The sequence below is a fragment of the Lepidochelys olivacea genome (assembly GCF_965140295.1).
Source record: "Lepidochelys olivacea isolate rLepOli2 genome assembly, chromosome: 14".
Lineage (NCBI taxonomy): Eukaryota > Metazoa > Chordata > Testudines > Cheloniidae > Lepidochelys > Lepidochelys olivacea.
This window is the reverse complement of record NC_140424.1, coordinates 44,625,169-44,646,321: the sequence shown is the minus strand read 5'-3', so window position 1 is coordinate 44,646,321 and position 21,153 is coordinate 44,625,169. Positions and strand designations below refer to the sequence as shown.

The 21,153-nt window shown below is 53.5% G+C and overlaps 1 long non-coding RNA gene across 1 annotated transcript; it reads right to left on the bottom strand.

Annotated features, from left to right (window-relative positions):
* Nucleotides 1-2,978: 2,978 nt before the first annotated feature.
* LOC311530110 lies at nucleotides 2,979-19,756 on the bottom strand. Its single transcript, XR_014713931.1, has 2 exons — nucleotides 19,684-19,756; nucleotides 2,979-4,691 (listed from the first exon to the last, which is right to left on the bottom strand). It is a non-coding gene; the product is annotated as an uncharacterized lncRNA (long non-coding RNA).
* Nucleotides 19,757-21,153: the final 1,397 nt, after the last annotated feature.

The following is a 21,153-nucleotide window of genomic DNA, read 5'->3' as shown; positions in this document are numbered from 1 at the left end:
TCCCCCCGCCCAGAGACAAACTCCAGCTTCTCCCCACCCCACTGGATCAGCAGCTTGGCGTTGGCCTGCACACACCAAGGCTCCTGGCAGAAACGCTCCCAGGCGTGGTGAAAACAGGCTCTAAGATTGCCTCTGTTCCCCTTACAAGACCGCAGTTTGTCCCGCACTCTCCGTAGGGTGTCGGCACTCAGTGGTTCTGGGAGGGCGCGTAACCGAGCCAGGTACATGGGCATGGGAAGCTTCCCGACCTTGTATTGGGGTCTCCCGTCTCTGTAGTACACGGAGATCTCACACTGCCCCTTCCCCGACAGGAACTGCAGGCTCCCCCCGTCCCACTGGATCAGCAGCCTGGCGTTCTCCTGCACGCACGGGGGCTCCCGTCTGAACCGGAAATTGGCCTCCCCAAAGCAGCTGCTCAGCTCCTTGCCCAGCCCTCACCAGCGCCCCAGTCTGTCCCGCACCCTCGCTAGGTCTGCGACGCTCAGCAGCTCTGGGCTGGCGTGTGACCAAGTCACTGGCCTGTCCCCTCCCAGCTCTGTGATCTGATACTGGGGTCTCCCATCGGCGTGGCGCACCGAGATCTCACACTGCCCCTGGCCGGAGACAAACTGCAGCTCCCCCCCGCCCCACCGGATCAGCAGCCTGGCGTTCTCCTGCACGCCCCGGGGCTCCTGGCGGAAACCCTGCCAGGCTCGGTCAAAACAGGCCCTCAGGGCACCAGTGTCTCCATGACAGGACCCCAGTTCATGCAACACTCTCCGCAGGGTGTCTACGCTCAGTGATGGCCGGTGGGCGCGTAGCTGAGCCAGGTACACATGCACTGGGATCTTCCCAACACGGTACTGGGGTTTCCCGTCCTCATAGCTCAGTGCGATCTTACATTCTCCCTTCCCCGAGGTGAACCTGACCTGCCACTTCCTGCACTGGATCAGCAGCCTGGCGTTGGCCTGCACACTCCGGGGCTCCCATCTGAACCTCTCCCAGGCGCAGTGAAAACAGGCTCTAAGATCATCAGTGTCCCCCGTACAGGACCCCAGTTTGTCCCGCACTCTCCGTAGGGTGTCAACGCTCAGTGGTTCTGGGCGGGCGCGTAACCGATCTAGGTACATGTGCACGGGGAGCTCCCCAATATCGTACAGGGGTCTCCCGTCCCTGTAGTACACGGAGATCTCATACTCTCCATCCCCCGACAGGAACTCCAGCTTCCCCCTTTCCCACCGGATCCCCATCCTGGCGTTCTCCTGCACGCACCGGGGCTCCCGGCTGAACTCGGCAATGGCCTCTCCAAAGCAGATTCTCAGCTCCTCACCCAGCCCCCCCCAGCACCCCAGTCTGTCCCGCACCCTCGCTAGGTCTGCGACGCTCAGCGGCTCTGGGCTGGCGTGTGACCAAGTCACTGGCCTGTCCCTTCCCAGCTCGGTGATGTGATACTGGGGTTCCCCATCGGCGAGGAGCACCGAGATCTCACACTGCCCCTGGCCGGAGATGAACACGAGCTCCTCCTCACCCCACTGGACCAGCATCATGGCGTTCTCCTGCACGCACCGGGGCTCCTGGTGGAAACCCTGCCAGGCTCAGTCAAAACAGGCCCTCAGGGCACCAGTGTCTCCATGACAGGACCCCAGTTCATGCAACACTCTCCGCAGGGTGTCTACGCTCAGTGACAGGCAGCGGCCGCGTAGCTGAGCCACGTACACGTGCTCTGGGATCTTCACAACACGGTACTGGGGTTTCCCGTCCTCATAGCTCACTGTGATCTCACATTCCCCCTTCCCCGAGGTGAACCTGACCTGCCCCCTGCCCCACCGGATCAGCAGCCTGGCGTTGTCCTGCACAGACGGGGGCTCCCGGCTGAACCCCTCCCAGGCGTGATGAAAACAGGCTCTAAGATTGCCTCTGTCCCCCTTACAGGACCCCAGTTTGTCCCACACACTCCGTAGGGTGTCGGCACTCAGTGGTTCTGGGTGGGCGCGTAACCGAGCCAGGTACATGTGCACGGGAAGCCCCACAACCTCGTAATGGGGTCTCCCATCCCTACTGCACACGGAGATCTCACACTGCCCCTCCCCTGACAGGAACTGCAGGCTCCCCCCATCCCAACTTATCCCCATCCTGGCGTTCCCCTGCACGCACCGGGGCTCCCGGCTGAACCGGGCAATGGCCTCCCCAAAGCAGCCACTCGCCTCCTTGCCTAGCACCCCCCAGTGCCCCAGTCTGTCCTGCACTCTCACTAGGTTTTGGGTGCTCAGAGGCTCCGGGCTGCACTGGACCCAAGTCACCGGCCTGTCCCCTCCCAGCTCTGTGATGTGATACTGGGGTTCCCCATTGGCGAGGAGCACGGAGATCTCACACTGCCCCCGGCCGGAGACAAACTCCAGCTCCCCCCCGCCCCACCGGATCAGCAACCTGGTGTTGCCCTGTATGCTAAGCGGCTCCCGGCTGAACCGGGCAATGGCCTCACCAAAGGAGCTGCTCAGCTCCTCGCTCAGCCCCTGCCACCACCCCAGTCTGTCCCGCACCCTCGCCAGGTCTGCGACGCTCAGCGGCTCAGGGCTGGCGTGTGACCAAGTCACTGGCCTGTCCCCTCCCAGCTCTGTGATGTGATACTGGGGCGTCCCATTGGCGAGGAGCACCGAGATCTCACACTGCCCCTGGCCGGAGACAAACTCCAGCTTCTCCCTGCCCCACTGGACCAGCAGCCTGGCGTTCTCCTGCACACACCGGGGCTCCCGTCTGAAGCCCTCCCAGGCTTTGAGCAAGCAGGCCCTCAGCGCAGCAGTGTCTCCCCAACAGAGACCCAGCTCAGTGTGAAATTTGAACAGGCTGTTGTTACGAATTACACCTGGTAGGACACGCACACAAGTGCTACGAATTACACCTGGTAGGACACGCACACCAGTGCTGCGAATTATACCTGATAGGTCACGCACAGTTCGAAACTAGGCTGAGGCACAGAAACAAAGTCCACAACTGCAGAGTTCCCAAAAGACACTAAGTTTATTACGCTCGAGCGTGGTGCCCCCCTGCTAGCCAGGAGGGAACCCTGAATGCAGATTATACAAAGGTTATATACTTTTTAGCAAAGCATGTTGCCCTCGTGCATCGGAAACCTTAGCCAATAAACAAACCCTTGTCTTATCTACCACCTATCCCTGCTTGGTGCATTCCTCGTGCAATACCAGTATGTTAATTACACAGCATGGTCCTAAAGCTATGCATCAGTAACTTTTATTATTAGGATGGGAGGCCTCACATCAAGGTCAAGAGACAGGGAGTTAGAGACTGACAAAAACCAGATACTGGGAGTCAAGGCAGGCTGGAGACAAGGAGGAGGATTTTCACAGGGATTCAATATCTAAGGATTACTCCTCCTGGTGTATGATGTGCTGGCATTTAAACAATGGTGGGCCCCAAACCAAAATGGAGTCACATGTGCTAACTTTTCCTTAACACTGTCAGCACTGAGCGGGTCCTTGCGGGAACGTAACCGGGCCACGTACAAGTGTCCTGGGAGATCATCAACATGAAAATGGTAACGGGGATTTCCTTCCTCATAGGATACAGAGAAAATGTACTGCCCCTCCCCTGACAGGAACGCCAGGCTCCCCCCGTCCCAACACAACCTCATCCTGGAGTTCTCCTGCACGCACGGGGGCTCCCGGCTGAACTGGGAAATGGCCTCCCCAAAGCAGCCGCTCAGCTCCTTGCCCAGCGCCCCCCAGGACTCCAGTGTGTTTCGAACCCTCTCCAGGTTACTGATGCTCAGCGGCTCTGGCTGCGAGTGTGTCCAAGCCACAAACACGTCCCAGGTTTTCTCTGTGATGTGGTACTGGGGCTCCCCGGCGCTGCAGGACACACTGATCTCACACTGCCCCTGCCCGGAGACGAACTCCAGCTCCCCCCATCCCAGCGGACCAGCATCCTGGCGTTCTCCTGCACGCACTGGGGCTCCCGGCAGAACCTCTCCAGGGCGAGGTCCAGGCAGCTGCCCAGCTCCTCGCCCAGCTCCCCGCGCTGCTCCAGTCCGTCCCGCGCTCCCTGCAGGGTCTCCATGCTCAGCGCCTGGGGGCGGGCACGTAACCTGGCCAGACACACGTCCCCCGTGGGCTCAGCGACGTGGCCCCGGGGCTCCCCATCGGTGTCACACACGCGCATCTCACACTCCTCCTCCCCTGAGGTGAGCGTCAGCTCTGCCCCCTCGCTGCGGTCGGCCATCCTGGGGCTGCCCCCACACACGAGGGCTCCCTGCTGGACTCAGTGGAAGCAGCTTCTCCGGCATTTGGATGCTTCCTGCTGGTGAGTCACTCTCTGCACTGTGATCTGCAACTTATCCCACTCACAGACTTTGGGTTGGACCCTGATGAAGGCCGATCCATGGCCCCATCGGTGAGTTGCCCGTTCTTCCCGTCTTCTCCCCTCTCTGTCCATGGAGACGCACCCGCACCACGGGCCCGAGCTCCGGGTCGCAGTTTGGTTTTGTGTTGCCCTGAGTGGGGCTCTAGGTTGGACTCCTGCAGAGCGGGGCTGAAACGGGCTCTCAGCTCATCCGTCGCTCCCCCCTGGGATTGCAGCTTCCACCAGGTTCCCAGGGTGGAGCAGAGGCAGGTCGCATGGATTCAGTTCGGTCCTTCTGGGGCATCCTCCTCCCAAGGGCTCCGCTCAGCTTCTCTCCTGCCCTGCTCCAGCAGGTCCTGAGAAGGAAATGAGAGACGCCCATTTCAACTGGAGAACATTAGGGCTGGTCGGGGCACAGGCGCCGACTCTGTGGGTGCTCTGGGGCTGGAGCACCCTCGGGGGGAAAATGTGGGTGCACTGAGCACCCACCGGCAGCCCCCCATCAGCTTCCCCCCAACTCCCCCAATGCCTCCCGCCTGCTGGTGGGCCCCGCAGATCAGCGCCTCCCCCTCCCTCCCTGCACCTCCCGCCTGCCGCCATCAGCTGTTTTGCAGTGTGCTGGGGGCTCTGGGGGGAAGGAGGAGGAACGAGGACACGGTGTGCTTGAGGGAGAGGCGGGGCAGGAGTGGGAAGAAGCGGGTAGGGGTGGGGCTCTGGAGGAGGGGGTGGTCTGAGAGCAGGGGAGGGCCTGGGGCAGAGCCAGGGGTTGAGAACCCCCCAGCACATTGTACAGTCAGCGCCTGTGGTCAAGGAGGTGAGTCTGGAGTCTCCCCGAGCTGTAGATCTCAGGTCACAGCCCCAGGCAATGGCTCATGGAGCAGGCACAGGAGAGAAGTATTTCTGTCTTTAACGGCACCAGGCAGGGTGTCCAACATGCAGCCCGGGGCCGGATCCAGCCTTCCTCTGCGTGTAGGTGGCTGCAGGACATGTTCAGCTTGTGCAGGGTTTGGGAGCGGAGGCACCAAAGGAACGAAGCGCGGTGACGCTGTGTGTCACCATGCCCGACTTTCCGGTGTCTGGCAGATCCCTGCCATTCACCGCACCTGAGTTCGGTGCCTGGGCTCCTACAAAACGCCTGGGGAGAGCCGGGCACAGCGACAGCAATTCACAAAAGCCAGTAGGTTGGGCAGGGGGCCACCTAAGCCAGCCAATGGGAGGGGTGCACGGTGGATAAATAACTGAAAAGTCATTGGCACAGGGGGACTGGATCCTGGGTCTCCCACCGCTGAGCACAGCTACCGGATTGCGTTCTGCAGGTGAGTGAGGCCGATGAAGGCCTGTCTTCCCCCCGGTTTGTGAATCACTCTGGGGTCAGATGGGAACTAGGCAGCCCGGCACTAGAGGTAGACACATAGGTGTGGAGGGAACTTTTATGGCAAATACCTAGGTGCTGAGGGAGTTTAGGTGCTTACAGGGCTCAGCAGGAGTTGTGTGCATCTCCGTGGAGCCTAAAACTGGGATTTAACTGCCTGGCTCCGTTTGTGCATCCAGGCCAGGGCTTTCATTTACAAATAAAGAGTGAGGCCCAGCTCCACAAAGGTGTTTTGCTACCTAACTTCAGGGCCTACATTTCTAGCCCTGATGGCAGCAGAAATAGCCTTCCAAAAAGGAACAGCATATAACTGGCCCAGTGATGTCTGCCGGAGTCTGCAGAGAGCCTGAAACCATTCCCAAGTGAATGCTTCTGCCCTGGATTCACTTCTAAAGCCCGGGGCTGATAACAGTTCAGTATCAAACGTAACGATTTCACTGCTGATCATTTCAACAGATTGCACTGGGAAAGGGGTGGGAGTGGAAGCCCATAGCAAGGGAAATGGAGAATTCCCTCAGAGAAGGAAAGGCAGAGCTGAGAACAGAGACTTGCACAGAAAAGACAACGAGGAAGGAAGAGAAACGAAGGGCAAACATAGAGGGAGGCTGTAAGGGAAGCAGATTTTCTCATTGAGCAGTGAATGTGGCCCTAAGACCAGATTTTGAAATGTATTTCGGTGCTGAACTTCCATCTCTGCTTTATTTCCTTCCCTGCCACAATTCACAATTTCTGACCTCTGGGCTTCACCCCCACGGTTGGGAAACTGATTTCAATGGAAGTTAGGTGCCTAAATACCTGTCAAAATCTGGGCATTAATTGTTACCTAAAGGCCACATCCTGCCATTGACCTGAGCGGGAGCCCCGCTGTGCGTTGTGGGGAGGGCGTGGTCCAGAATTTACACCCCAGCGCAAGGATCACAGCCCGAGAGGGAACCCGGCTCTGTGCTCTGAAGGAGTCTGACACCCCTGCCACAAGCGTGGTCATTTGTTTGAGAACATCACATCCCACTGTGTCTCCTTCTGTTCTTCATCTCCTGTCCCTTCCCATGTGGTCTGAACATTTCTATATCCCCGTACGTGCGTCTCTGCTGCCTGAACCCCTCTCCGCCCCACCACCTACACGCGTTTCCCTGCTAGCTATGTCACCTGCATTCCCTCCTCAGCTTCCTCCACACCCGCCGTTTAGCAAAGGGGCCTAAATACACACATCCCCCGTGGATGGGTCTCTGAAAGGCTGGGCCACTAGTGGTGGTCCTTTAAAGCCAGCAGCAGTGGGTTTAAGGGGGTGAAGGGGCTCTAAAGCAGGTGGGTTTGGGGAAGGGAGTCAATGTCCTGTCCTCCTTGAGCAGAGCAGGTGGAAGAAAGGATGCGAAATGCGGAGTTCTCTTGTGATCAGTGGGCCTGAAATTAACCCTCACTGTGAGCTCAACTGTAATTAGTATGCGAAAGTTCATAAAATGTTACAATCTATAGTAAGAAAAGCTGAAGGGAAAAGGTACAAACAAGAGACAGAAAGATGGAAGTTAATCCCAAAAAAATGCCTCCTGATACAAACCAAGGATGGTGTTAAAATTGTGCCTGGTAAATGAGAAAATGTGGGTCTGGAAATTAATGAACCACAATCGGTGAGTTGGGCATTAGGCCTAATGGGTGGACAAAATAATGAGGGGATGGGCTACTCCTCCCATCACTCCCTTTTTGCATCCTCGAGGAGAGAGACTTCAGGGGGGAAATACAGAAGAACAGACGGAGGCTGTCATCATCATGGTTTCTGACCCCCACCCTTTCCTGGGACCCTGGGCCTTCATCATCCTGATCCTGAGAAATGTTCTGACCAGACCAGGCCAGAGAGTCTGATCCAGATAACACCGCCACCCTACCGACTCCTCCTGAATCCCAATCACCACTGGAGATGAAACGGGATCGGACTTTAACAACAACTCCAGTCCATCTCAACTCACTTCTTCTCTTTTCCCCAAGGGACAGTTATTACCATCTTCGATACCCTCTAATAGACTGTCAAACAAACAGGTTTTTTCTTTAAAGACTCTCTCCAGCTAAAGGGAAAGTCAACAAGGGATATTGTTATGATGAAAGCCTTACTTAATGCTTTCCATTTCCAGGGCTTTCACTGTTTTTCCTTCTTTTCTTTGCCTTTAAAGAAAGGTTAAAAGGATTTTTAATGGGGTGTTTGCCATGAGACTAAGCAGGCTGATGTCTCTGGAGACCAAACGCCAAACCATAATTCTGGACAGGGGCTGGGTTATGATAACACCTTTGTATTTCATGTTCTTTCTAAATTAATTCGCAGGCCCCACCTAGAATGTGAAGCACTTGAGAGCCCTGGTCGTCCTCTCCCCCTCTACATGCTTCCCTGCCACTTGGTTCCTTTCTCCTTGCTCCCTTGGATCTAGCCCCCAATAGCCTGCTCTCAATTATTTTCAACCCGAAAGCCTGCACAGGGGTTTGCCAGACTCTCAGTTCTCCAGAAGGCAGAGACGTGGTTCTAATTAGACACAGCGCACACTAAGGGGGGCTGAAATGTGTGACAGGTTCATACACAGGGGTCCCGATGAAAAGTTGATGAGAGAAACATACAAAAAATGGATGGGAATTAGGGGGAATTTTGTTTTCTAAGAAGATGAGTAAAATTACTGGGAAACGTTAGACTGTACTACACTTAAATACTATTGTATTTGCTGTCAAATATTAACACTGCTGGTTTAAAAAATCGCCAGTGGTTTCTTATACAAGAGAGAAGAAGTGATATGGTTTGCCGGTACATGCTGACCCTATTGGTTATGTAAAACCAGAACATTTTATCTAATCCTACTCCTTGGAGTTTCTCCTCATCATATAGTCATTGCATCCGTATGATTCAAAGTACAAATTTCAACCATCCTTTCCCTGGCAGAAGGATTTCCATTGGCTGGGAGATAACACATGACCCTTTCCTAATTATGTAGATGAAATATACTTTTGAATTGTACATAGTAGAGACCACCGGTCCTTTGCTATGGAGAATTGCTGACCATCAATCTGCTGTTAGGCAGGGAGGTACCATCTCCCCTATTGTCATTTCATAGATCGAAACCATTCTGTTAGCCCCTTAGGATTATGGGGGGTTGAATATAATTTTAGATCAAACAGAGGAGGAGAGAGAACTAACAAACTTCAATAATGAAAGGGGCTGACAAAGGAGGTGCTGTTGTCATCATGAAGAGGTTGGATTATGAACAGGAGGCTGCCAGGCAACTCTCCAACACCACATTCTAGAGGCCACTTTCCTCTGACCCCACTGAGAGTACCAAAAGAAACTACACCATCTGCTCAAGAAACTCCCTGCTACAGCACGGGAACAAATCTACACGGACACACCCCTAGAGCCCCGACCAGGCGTATTCTATCTGCTACCCAAGATCCATAAACCTGGAAACCCTGGACGCCCCATCATCTCAGGCATTGGCACCCTGACAGCAGGATTGTCTGGCTATGTAGACTCCCTTCTCAGGCCCTACGCTACCAGCGCTCCCAGCTATCTTCGAGACACCTCTGACTTCCTGAGGAAACTACAATCCATCGGTGATCTTCCTGAAAACACCATCCTGGCCACCATGGATGTAGAAGCTCTTTACACCAATATTCCACACGAGGATGGACTACAAGCCGTCAGGAACAGCATCCCTGATGAGGCCACGGCACACCTGGTGGCTGAACTTTGTGACTTTGTCCTCACCCATAACTATTTTACATTTGGGGACAATGTATACCTTCAAATCAGCAGCTGTGCTATGGGTACCCGCATGGCCCCACAGTATGCCAACATTTTCATGGCTGACTTAGAACAACGCTTCCTCAGCTCTCATCCCCTAGCACCCCTCCTCTGCTTGCGCTACGCTGATGACATCTTCATCATATGGACCCACGGGAAGGAGGCCCTTGAAGAATTCCACCTGGATTTCAACAATTTCTACCCCACCATCAACCTCAATCTGGACCAGGCAACACAAGAGATCCACTTCCTGGACACTACAGTGCAAATAAGTGATAGTCACTGTCACGGAGTCCCTGGGCGATGCTCTGGAACTGCTCCCCATGAAGCCAGTCAGGACTCTGGGGTAGTCGCCTTTCTGTGAGCAGCCTGTCTTCAGGACACACAGCTCACACAGCTTCCACCTTCCTGGGTCTGACCTCGGAGCATTCAGCATCCTCTTCCCCTCCGTGCGCTTCCCCCCAGCGAGTCCACTCAGGTGGGGCTCCTGGGGAAGCCAGAGGGTCCTGCACCCCAACTCCGCAGTGAGACGTGACTCTCAGCCAGCCAGTAAAACAGAAGGTTTATTAGACGACAGGAACATGGTCTAACACAGAGCTTGCAGGTGCAGAGAACGGGACCCCTCAGCTGGGTCCATTTTGGGGGGCAGTGAGCCAGACAACCACGTCTGCACTTCACTCCATGTCCCAGCCAGCCCCAAACTGAAACCCCCTCCAGCCCCCCCTCCTCTGGGCTTTGTTCCTTTCCCGGGCCAGGTGGTCACCTGATTCCTTTGTTCTCCAACCCTTCAGCTCTCACCTCGCAGGGGGGAAGGGCCCAGGCCATCAGTTGCCAGGAAACAGGGTGTCGGCCATTCTCTGTGTCCAGACCCCTGCACACACCTGCCCTCTAGGGCTCTGCAATGATCATACACCCTTACCCCACCCCCTAGATACTTAAGAACTGCCTAGGGGAAACTGAGGCACCCCCACACTATTCAGAGGAAACATTAAGAACAGTCCCGCTTCGTCACATCTCTCCCCCCTTCGAGATCGAACTGAGCGGGGTCACTTTAGCCGGTGACCTGGGGAAGTTCGAAGCCACCAACGTTCCCATGGATGCCCCAGCCATTCCTTGGTAGGAGTTACACCAGGCCCTTCCAGTTTCACGCCCTCCCTTAGGTCAGGGGTGGTCGATAGCACTCGCAGGCCGCATGTGGGAAGGTTTATGCAGCCCATGCCCTTTGGCCACCCCAAGAATGTCTCCCCATTGACCATCACCTTCTGCTCCCACTGGAGGTCCGAGGGGCCTGGCCCCAGGAAACTCCACACAGACATAGTTTGAGGTCAGGAGTGGGAGCCTGTCCACATCCCCAACCATCTGGATGACGGAGTCTATGGCCTTGGGACCCAGCAAGGGAGCTAGACACCGGGCTTTTCCGCAGGGTCCCCTTGGTTCAAATCGCCAGCCTGCTCAAAGGCACTGAGGTGGGCATCCACACACCCCCCTCCTTAACCAGGGGCAGCAATTTAGTCTCGAGGTTCCCTGCGGAACTGGCCCCCCGGGGTCTATCCCCACTCACCCCGGGGAGGTCCCCTAGGCCTCTCCACTCCCCCACCGCCAGTTCATGCTGCTGCGTCTCCTGCAGCTCTTTCTCGGGCTCAGCTCCAGTCCCGTCCGTCTCGATCCCCCGATGTGGAACCTGATCGTGAAGACCCCCGTCTGGTCGGGGACAGGAGTCTTGGGGATGCCTGGCTCCCGCTTCAGCTGCTCCCAGATCCTGCTATAGCCCCAGTTGGGGTCAGGAATCTGTTCCTTAGAGCGGTCATCCTCCTCCAGCTGCACGATTAACTCTGCTTTGGTGAACTTTCCAACGCTCAACCCTCTCTTTTTGCACAGGGTTACAATGTCCTTCTTAAGGAGACGGTGACAGACCATCACTCCGCTCTTCCCAAGTTGTTGTGGACTCACAGGCCCGTGTGTTCTCAGCTCCCCACGGTTTCCAGGGAGAAACCCTAGTGTGCCAGCCCTTCTCGAGGTCACCCCCTCTTTGCCAGGGTCGAGCTGCAGACTCCTCCGCCCTGGGACCGCTCGCTGCAATCCCCAGGGGAACCCTGTTACTGCAAAAGTCCTTCTCTCTCCCCGGGCCAAGCTGCAGGCTCCTCCGCCCCTGAGACTGCTCACTGCAGTTCCCAGGGGGACCCCATTACTGCACAGTCCTTCTCGCTGGTCACACACTCCCAGGGGTTAACCGCCCCCCGAAACCGCTCCTCTCTGAGCCTTCAGCAGGCCTGGTCCTCGGCAATCCCCCTTCGTGTTACTGCTCCCCAGTCACTTACTGCAGGAAGCGCCATCCACGGGGTGCAGTACATCCCACCGCTGCCACCAGTTGTCACGGAGTCCCTGGGCGATGCTCTGGAACTGCTCCCCATGAAGCCAGTCAGGACTCTGGGGTAGTCGCCTTTCTGTGAGCAGCCTGTCTTCAGGACACACAGCTCACACAGCTTCCACCTTCCTGGGTCTGACCTCGGAGCATTCAGCATCCTCTGCCCCTCCGTGCGCTTCCCCCCAGCGAGTCCACTCAGGTGGGGCTCCTGGGGAAGCCAGAGGGTCCTGCACCCCAACTCCGCAGTGAGACGTGACTCTCAGCCAGCCAGTAAAACAGAAGGTTTATTAGACGACAGGAACATGGTCTAACACAGAGCTTGCAGGTGCAGAGAACGGGACCCCTCAGCTGGGTCCATTTTGGGGGGCAGTGAGCCAGACAACCACGTCTGCACTTCACTCCATGTCCCAGCCAGCCCCAAACTGAAACCCCCTCCAGCCCCCCCTCCTCTGGGCTTTGTTCCTTTCCCGGGCCAGGTGGTCACCTGATTCCTTTGTTCTCCAACCCTTCAGCTCTCACCTCGCAGGGGGGAAGGGCCCAGGCCATCAGTTGCCAGGAAACAGGGTGTCGGCCATTCTCTGTGTCCAGACCCCTGCACACACCTGCCCTCTAGGGCTCTGCAATGATCATACACCCTTACCCCACCCCCTAGATACTTAAGAACTGCCTAGGGGAAACTGAGGCACCCCCACACTATTCAGAGGAAACATTAAGAACAGTCCCACTTCGTCACAGTCACATAAACACCACCCTATATTGGAAACCTACTGACTGCTATACTGACCTACATGCCTCCAGCTTTCATCCAGAGCACATCACATGATCCATTGTACACAACCAAGCTCTAAGATACAACCAAATTTGCTCCAATCCCTCAGACAGAGACAAACACCTACAAGATCTTTATCAAGCATTCTTACAACTACAATACCCACCTGGCGAAGTGAGGAAACAGATTGACAGAGCAAGACGGGTACCCAGAAGTCACCTACTACTGGACAGGCCCAACAAGGAAAATACTAGAATGCCAGTGGCCATCACATACAGCCCCCAGCTAAAACCTCTCCAGCACATCATCAACGATCTACAACCTATCCTGGAAAACGATCCCTCACTCTCACAGACCTTGGGAGGCAGGCCAGTCCTCACTTACAGGCAGCTCCCTCAACCTGAAGCAAATACTCACCAGTAACTACACACCACAGCACAGAAACACTAACCCAGGAACCAATCCCTGTAACAAACCTCGTTGTTTACTCTGTCCCCATATCTACTCTAACGACACCATCAGAGGACCCAACCCCATCAGCCACACCATCAGGGGCTCGTTCACCTGCACATCTACCAATGTGCACTTCTCTCTATGCCATCACTTAGCTGCCATCCTGTGCCAGCAATGCCCCTCTGCCATGTACATTGGCCAAACCGGACAGCCTCTACGCAAAAGAATAAATGGACACAAATCAGACATCAGGAATGGTAACATACAGAAGCCAGCAGGAGAACACTTCAATCTCCCTGGACATTCAATAACAGATTTAAAAGTAGCCAGCCTGCAACAGAAAAACCTTCAAAAACAGACTTCAGAGAGAAACTGCAGAGCTACAATTCATTTGCAAATTTAACACCATTAATTTGCGCTTGAATAGGGACTGGGACTGGCTGGCTCACTACGAAAGCAATTTTCCCTCTCTTGGTATTGACACCTCCACATCAATTATTGGGAGTGGACCACATCCCCCCTGATTGAATTGGCCCTGTCCACACTGGTTCTCCACTTGTAAGGTGACTCCCTTCTCTTCATGTGTCAGTATTTTTATGCCTGTATCTGTAATTTTCAGTCCATGCATCTGAAGAAGTGGGTTTTTTACCTACGAAGGCTTATGCCCAAATAAATCTGTTAGTCTTTAAGGTGCCACCGGACTCCTTGTTGTTTTTGTGGATGCAGACTAACATGGCCACCCCCTGATACTTCATCAAAGGGAGACGATTTAAATTTAAAACCCTTGTCAATTCTTGGAACGTAGGAATTCCCAGATGGGATCAGACCTGTGGTCCATGTTGCCCAGTCCCCTGTCCCTGAGAGAAGAGGCAATAAACTCCAAAGTTAGTTGGGACCCTAACAGCCCCTCAGTCCCAGCTGGCAAAGAGTTCAGTCACATAACAGGTTTCAGAGTAACAGCCATGTTAGTCTGTATTCGCAAAAAGAAAAGGAGTACTTGTGGCACCTTAGAGACTAACCAATTTATTTGAGCATAAGCTTTCAATAATCAGATGTCAAGAATTATAACATTCATAAACCAGTCGGAGAACACTTCAATCTCTCTGGTCACGTGATTACAGACATGAAAGTTGCGATATTACAACAAAAAAAAACTTCAAATCCAGACTCCAGCGAGAGACTGCTGAATTGGAATTTCATTTGCAAATTGGATACAATTAACTTAGGCTTGAATAGAGACTGGGAGTGGCTAAGTCATTATGCAAGGTAACCAATTTCCCCTTGTTTTTTCCTACCACCCCAGACATTCTTGTTAAACCCTGGATTTGTGCTGGAAATGGCCCAACTTGATTATCATACACATTGTAAGGAGAGTGATCACTTTAGATAAGCTATTACCAGCAGGAGAGTGGGGTGGGGGGAGGTATTTTTTCATGCTTTGTGTGTATAAAAAGATCTTCTACACTTTCCACAGTATGCATCTGATGAAGTGAGCTGTAGCTCACGAAAGCTCATGCTCAAATAAATTGGTTAGTCTCTAAGGTGCTAGAAGTACTCCTTTAGTCACATAACAGCAACTCCAATCAGACCTGACAAACTCACCTAAACAACCTTAACTCTGCCCTTTGTGTCACCCACCTCAGAACAACTGAAAACAGCAAATGATCCTATCCTTATAGAAACAAACATTGAAAAGTCTGAAAATACACAGTGCAAGACACCAACATAACCTTAAATCTGCCCTCTAGTTATTATTGTTAATCGGCTGATTGTGCACGAAATAACTAACCTCCCTCCCCAAACTAGAGTCCTCCTCCTTCACATCTTCCTCTATCTCAGGGGTTCTCAAATATTTTTTGCTGGGACCCCCTTTGAAAATATTTCAGGCTGGGACAACCCCCACCCCAAGTGACGACCCCCGCATACCACGTCACCCTTACTTCTGTGCTGCTGCTGGCCGCAGTGCTGCCTTCAGAGCTGGGCGTCCAATTAGCAGCCACTGCTCTTGCAACCCCCCTACAATAGTCTTGCAACCCCCTTTAGGGTAGGGACCCCCAGTTTGAGAAACGCGGCTCTATCTGTTCTTCCTTTCTGAAGCCAGATCAGAAAACAAATGTAGAGTCTCTAGGCCAAACCCATTTTATCCAAGCTATGAAGGGAATGTTTGGAAACTTTTTGAAACTCCAGAAGAGCTTTTTCCTGTATCCCCTGGACCTCAGTAATGCCTTGTCTGTTTCACCTCAAATTTTCCATGAACATTCTCCCCTTCTAGAAACCCTTTCTGCCACTTTTCAGGCAGATTGGTTATGCTCTAGTGAAGTGACAGAGGGCACAAATGAAATGAGAGAGTCTCATTTCATGTTTTAACCACCACTGTTGAAGGGGGAGGATTTACTTGTCATATCCTTCCACTCTGAAATGTAGCTCTTAGCCCTAGAATGAGAGAAAAGAGTCAGGCAAAGGGTTTGTAGTGGGGTGGTCACCCACTCTTGCCCTGAAGGGCTGAAAAGCCAGCCCTTGGAGAGGGCTGTAGGCTAGAAGCTGGGCTTATTGGGGAAGTAGCCGCAGCTGGGCCATGTGCCAATCAGGGCCCAGCTGGCCCTTATAAAGGCTGGGAGCCAGAAGCTCAGCCAGAGTCTCTCTGGCAGGAGAGATAGGCCTGGCTGCAGGGGACCCAGAGTGAGGCAGGGCTAGGGAAAGGCCTCAGAAGCTGGGAAGCCCTAGGTTAGCAACTCCCCAGGCTGCAGGGCCTGGTCCCAGGCCCATATAGGTATTGGGGTTGCAGAGGGGCAGCCTGAGGGTGGGTAAAGGCAGCCAGTCCAAACCCCTTGTTGCCTGTGATGATGGGCTTTTACGCTGCAGTCTGCCCCAGGGTGCGGGGGCTAGATGGTGACTGGCAGTAGCCACTACTGAGGCAATGGGGGGATAGTCAGTGAGGGTTCCCTGGGGTGGGGAGACCCAGGGAGTGGGGGTACTGCCAGGGGGGCAGCACCCAAGGCAAGAGCACCAGGTCTGGGAGGGATACGGGGGTCAGTGGTAAGGCAGATCACTGGCCTGCGGAGGGCGCTCTGGGCTGGCAAGTGAGCTAATTCCTAAGAACGACCAGCAGGAGGTGCCGCAGGGGTGAGTGTGAACCCCTTTACAGGGTCAAAACGACCCTGGATCTGTTTCTCCTTTGCCTGGCTACTAGTTGGAGTCATTCACACCTGAGCAAAGTGTGTATAAAACACCACCAACCACAATCTGAGCCCAGGACACACTGGTGGGATGATTCTTCACTTCTCTCTATGCCATCACTTAGCTGCAGGGTCATCCACAAGATACCACGGGTAGCAAGAGCCTCTCTAATGGGGAAAATGGGGGTAGTTGGGGGCTCATGGGCTGCCATTAGCCTCACCGAACTTTTGGTTTCCAAATGACTCTACAGCTCATCTAGCAGCTGCTGCTTTGAGCTGGGGTTGGGCATTTTCTAAACACCCCAGACTTTGGGATCAGGCTAGTCCTATACGCTGAGCCCGGCTCCTCCCACTGACACCAGGTCTAAACCAAGTGGGGGGGCTAGTCCCAGGAAGAAGGTAGGATGTGAATTTAAAGCAGATTAGCTATTCTCAATTAACTGCATGCGTGGATACTCTTGGTTCAGAAGAGGGGCTCCTGACTAACTCCTCTTGTGGCTGCTCTTTGTCCAGAACAGGAGTGCCTTGTTCCGAATTAGCCTCATGCAGTGGATAATGCTAATTTGGAATAAGACACTCTTATTGGACAAAGAGCATCCACATATGGAATTAATTGGGAAGAGCTCCTCTGTAACGCCCCCCCCCACCCCACCATGTAGACAAGCCCTGACTCCAGTGAAGTCATTGGCATTACGTTGGTGTGAATCTAGATTGGCAAGAGGGGAAGCAGCCTATCACTTGCGTCCGTGCTGCTCGGGGCAGGAGGGGAAACACACAGCTGAGGATATCTGAAAAGCTTGTTATTCCTGCCCTGGGGACTGTGATTCCAGATGGAGGGGAGGGTGACACACACAACTGGGAGAAGAGAAATTCCTCATGGGATCCCGGAGTAGGAATCCCTTCCTACCCCTATAAAATCTCCCATTGGGACACTGGGGCCTCCTCCTAGCCCCTTCCCCTCCCAGCACAGACACTTGCAGCTCAGCTCAGGGATTGGTTATTATTTGTGTAGCCACAAAACCCTCTGATAACTCACAGTGTCATCTGCTGAGCTCTGTTCCCAGCCCAGCTAAACCATCTCAGCCCCTTTACTAAAAACACCCAAACAACTAAGGGCATCATGAGCTAAGGTGACAATCCTAATGTTCTGTGCCCAAACAGCCTTAACTGTGCCCCTGCAACAAAACGTGTCCACCTACTATGGGACAACACCTAAACCAACCTTCGCTGTCCACCCTAAAACTGTCTCTCCTAACCAACAAAAAAACTTTAATCCTTCCCTCTTCTCCCCAAACCAGAGTTATTCATTAAAAAACAAACAACAAACCAGTTAATATTGTCAAGTGACAAGAAGGTACTTAAACAGAGCTGTGTGTCAGGAGAGCCCAGGGCTGAGCTAGCAGGGGCTGCGGGGCAGGAGTGAGGGGCATTGGCAGAGGCGTGGGAAGCCTAGGGCTGGGAGAGCAGGTGTCTGTGGGTCAGGATTAAGGGGTACTGGTGGAGCTGAAGGAGGGAGGGTATCTCAGGGCTGGGATATAGGGGGCTGGGAGGGCAGAAATAGATGGGAGGACAGAAATGTAGGGGGACAAAATATGGGGGACATATGAGGACCGACATAAAAGGGGAAGAGAGACCATGGGAGTTAAAGAAGAGAAATGAGGGAGACCTCAAAGGCAGCAAAAGATTGGAGCACCATAGGAAGAGGGTGGGGTAAGCCCTATGTCTTCTCAGGAGACAGAGAAACGGGAGAACCCCTTGTGACGTTGCACCCCATAATGCTTTATGGGAATATGCTTATGAATGTATATACAACATAACTGGAATATGTTTTATGCTACATATGCCATGTAACATATCTTGGTAAAGATTATGATCTACGGAATATAGTCATCCTATTTGTATGCATGTATCATTTTTGTATTCAAAGTTATGAATATTGGCCGTATACTTGTTTAATTTTAAGTAGACTCGGTGAAGCAGTTGGTCAGCTTCCTGAGAAAAGACCATTCTCAGTAAGTGCCCAATCAAGAAACACTTAAGCCAACAATGAACTTGGAGATGCCAATCCACATCTGAACTTTCCCAGGAATGTGGCCTGGCTGGTAAGGAACTCAGTCATGTATGAACATGTGACTTGCCCATGTGACTCCAAAACTCCATCTTGGAGCTGAATTCGGGATAGGAGGGGGACCACCCACAAGAGAAAGTCTATTTAAGCCTGAGGGAGACCCCTCCATTTTGTCTTCAGCTGGCTCAAGAGATAGCCTCTCCACCCCCAAAGGTTACCTGAAAGAGACTGGAACAAAAGACAGTAACTACAGGGGTGGGAGTGATTGCTGGACCCAGACTAGAAGGAGCCTAGTCTGTAAAAGAACCTTACTGGAACATCTCTGAGAGTGAGATTTCATCTGTGATCACTTTCTTACTGTTATTAGGCATAGACTTGCGTGTTTTATTTTATTTTGTTTGGTAATTCACTTTGTTCTGTCTGTTATTACTTGGAACCACTTAAATCCTACTTTTTGTATTTGATAAAATCACTTTTTACTTCTTAATTAACCCAGAGCATGTATTAATACCTGGGGCGGGGGGACAAACAGCTGTGCATATCTCTCTATTAGTGTTATAGAGGGTGGACAATTTGTGAGTTTATCCTGTATAAGCTTTATACAGGGTAAAATGGATTTATTTGGGGTTTGGACCCCATTGGGAGCTGGGTGCTAGAGACAGGAACACTTCCTAAGCTGTATTCAGTTAAGCCTGCAGCTGTTGGGAGACACGGTTCAGATCTGGTTCTGGGTTTGCAGCAGACAAGCGTGTCTGGCTCAAACCAGGCATGGCACTGAACTCCTAAGCTGCCAGGGGAAACAGGCTCAGGGGCAGTCTCAGCATATCAGGTGGCAGTCCCCAACGGGGTTTCTGTGATCCAGCCCATCACTCCCCTTTACCACAAGCTGAGAAGGGAAAGGAGAAGGCTTTGGGGAAGCCCCTGAAAATGCCGAGGGGTGGGAAGAGGCTCACGGTTTGAGGAGTGGGGACAGCTCATTCCATGCCCGGTGCCGGGCACAGCTGAGGGGCCTCCTGCAAGCTGCCATGGGGAACAAGAAACTCCTCACTGGGGGTGGGAGGCACTTCGGGGGGGCTGCAGGACCCTGGGTGGCTCATAAAAGGTTACCACAGGGTCAGAGACTTGCCCCAAATCCTGAGGGGACTCCATTAATATGGAAAATAAGCAACATTTCCCTGAACGATCCCCCCTACCCCCACCAATTCCCATCTCCTAAAGCCAGCGCCTCAGCCCACTCTCTGAAAACCTTGGGTGAAATCCTGGGAGTTTTTCCACTGACTTCAGTGGGGCCTGGACTTCATCCTTTCCATGTAGGAGAGGGAACGAGAGACAGGAACAGAGAGAGAGACCCTGGGACAAGGTCACCTACTTACCAGGTTTGGGGGTATCCGCGGAAGGACCCTGAAATCTCCCCAATTCCTTCCTCTTTTCTAGGGCTCAGCCGACGGGCTCTGCTCTGGCCCCAAATACACCATTATCCTCATGACACGTGTCGGTGTCCAAATGGCGCCGGGGCCTTTTCCTGGTCTGCACAGCCTTAGAGCTCAGGTTACAGCTGGCCTATGCCCGCAGCTGGGCTGGGCGTGGTGAGACACGCAGTGGAGGACTAAGGGCCTTTCGCCTACCCTGATACATCTCCCCTGTGGACTTTGATTCCAGGTGGAGGGGAAAGAGATAAACAAGTGACTGGGAGAAGAGACACACCCCATGGGAGCCCGGCCCAGCAGTCCTGGATTTCCCATGCTGATGTGTCCCATTTCAGACGCCGGCTCCAGCCCCTGCCACTCAGCTGGGATTAGCTGTTGTTAATTATCGGCCTGTCATGTATCCCTTGCACCAACCATCATGCTGCCTGCACAGCTCGTTAGCTTAGAATGAAGGTTGATAAATGCCATTCACAGCCACGCTAAACTCTCCCACCCCTCCCCAACACCCAGACATCTCTGCTGCTGTGGAGAGCCCCCGGGGGCCGCTCCCTGCCCAGCTCACCCTCCAGACGGAGATCCCCGTGCAGAACGGGGTTTTATAGTAATGCTGCTCTTCCAGCTTGTGGCCAGCCTGGGCGGCTGTGCTCCCGCAGCTGGCCCCATCACCTGCTTCTTGCAATGCACAGCGGCCTGCCCACCCCACCCTGAGCGTCCCTGAGGGAGGAGGGGAAGCTGGGATTCATGGCTGGGATTCTCTAAGGAACGGGGAAGAAACAGACTCAGATGGGCCCAGGGTGCTGGGAGAGGGGTTCAGAAGAATTAGGCCGGGGTAGTCAATTATTGTTGTCAAGGTCCAAATTTCTTGGTCAAGGTACAGTCAAGGTCCGGACTCCAGAGAAACATTTTTTCACCCTCCATAACAATAATGATACTAATAAGTAAATAAAAAGGTTTGTGGTCCGTTCAAAAGTGTCTGGTGGTCCGGATTTGGCCCACGGTCTGCCTATTGACTGCCCCGAACGAGGCGGTGTGAGGAAGAGTTGTGGGATGACAGAGAAGAGGCCACGTAATCTACTGGCTCAGTGTATTCCAGGCGCCACGGAAACCAAACTAGGCCACAGGGAATCGAGGTGCCATGGAAACCAGGCCTCAGAGAAACAGGTGCCACAGGAGCCCAGCCTCAGGAAAACCCAGGGAATTCAGACCTCTGAGAAACGAGGTGTCATGGAAACCAGGCACCATAGGAATCATGGGCCACAGAAACCAGGCCTCAGAGAAACAAAACACTGTGGAAACCAGGCCTGAGAGAAACCACTTGTCATGGAAACCAGGCCTCTGAGAAACCTGGTGTCATGGAAACCAAGTTGTACAGAAAATGGGCTTCAATGACAACGTGAGCCTCAGGGAAACAGGCCT